The following is a 795-nucleotide window of genomic DNA, read 5'->3' as shown; positions in this document are numbered from 1 at the left end:
CGTCGCAAGGCTGTTTTCTGTCTATTTTCCTCTTTCCATTCGCTCCTCTGGGTACCGGGTGAAGTTCAGCCAGTAGACTTCATTCAGCACGAGTTGTCAAAAACGATACCCAGCGACCTAACAAAGAGTAGAAAGAAAGAGAGGAGCGGAAGCGAGGCGACAGCTTTCACAAACAGGTGTGAGCTCAATCTCCGGGCGGAACAAGCAGCATTCTATTTGGTCACTTTGCGAATCAAATCCCCCGCAGTCCCCCTCGATGTCGAATCGAAAGGAGCGAGCTCTCGACATCGAATAGAGATACGTCGAATCGAAGCGGTTTTCGATTATTGTCCGGGTCCGGATGATACTATCATGTTTTCGGAGAGGATACTATCATCTATGATTTTTAGCGTAGAACTACGCTGTAGCCCCCGGTGACGGGCACCAACTTCAATGGGAAGTATTGGGGGGCCGAAGCTCGAAAAAATTCGAATCTCGGAGATAGCATGCGTATGTGCTGGGGTCGTCTGCCAGAGGCTTACGCACTTTCTTTATGCGAGTCACCTGTGTAACAAACTTGTCGAGCTTATTTCTCTGAAACAGAGCGTTTGACAATGAAAATGGTGATGGCTGAATATGTCCGGCTGAGAATGAGGCACCTTTTATGCTAGTCAATTTCCCCCTTATCTTGATTATTTCATAAAATACAGGCCAAGAAGTAGGCTCGTTCTCGCAGAACGTCGGAACGAAGACTCGGAGGCTGAAAAATCTGAGGGCAAGAAACCCTCAGCAGACCTTGATTAGTCCTAATCAACT

Source organism: Galendromus occidentalis, unplaced genomic scaffold, assembly GCF_000255335.2.
Source record: "Galendromus occidentalis unplaced genomic scaffold, Mocc_1.1 scf7180000076476, whole genome shotgun sequence".
Classification (NCBI taxonomy): Eukaryota; Metazoa; Arthropoda; class Arachnida; order Mesostigmata; family Phytoseiidae; genus Galendromus; species Galendromus occidentalis.
This window is presented reverse-complemented; position numbering follows the sequence as displayed.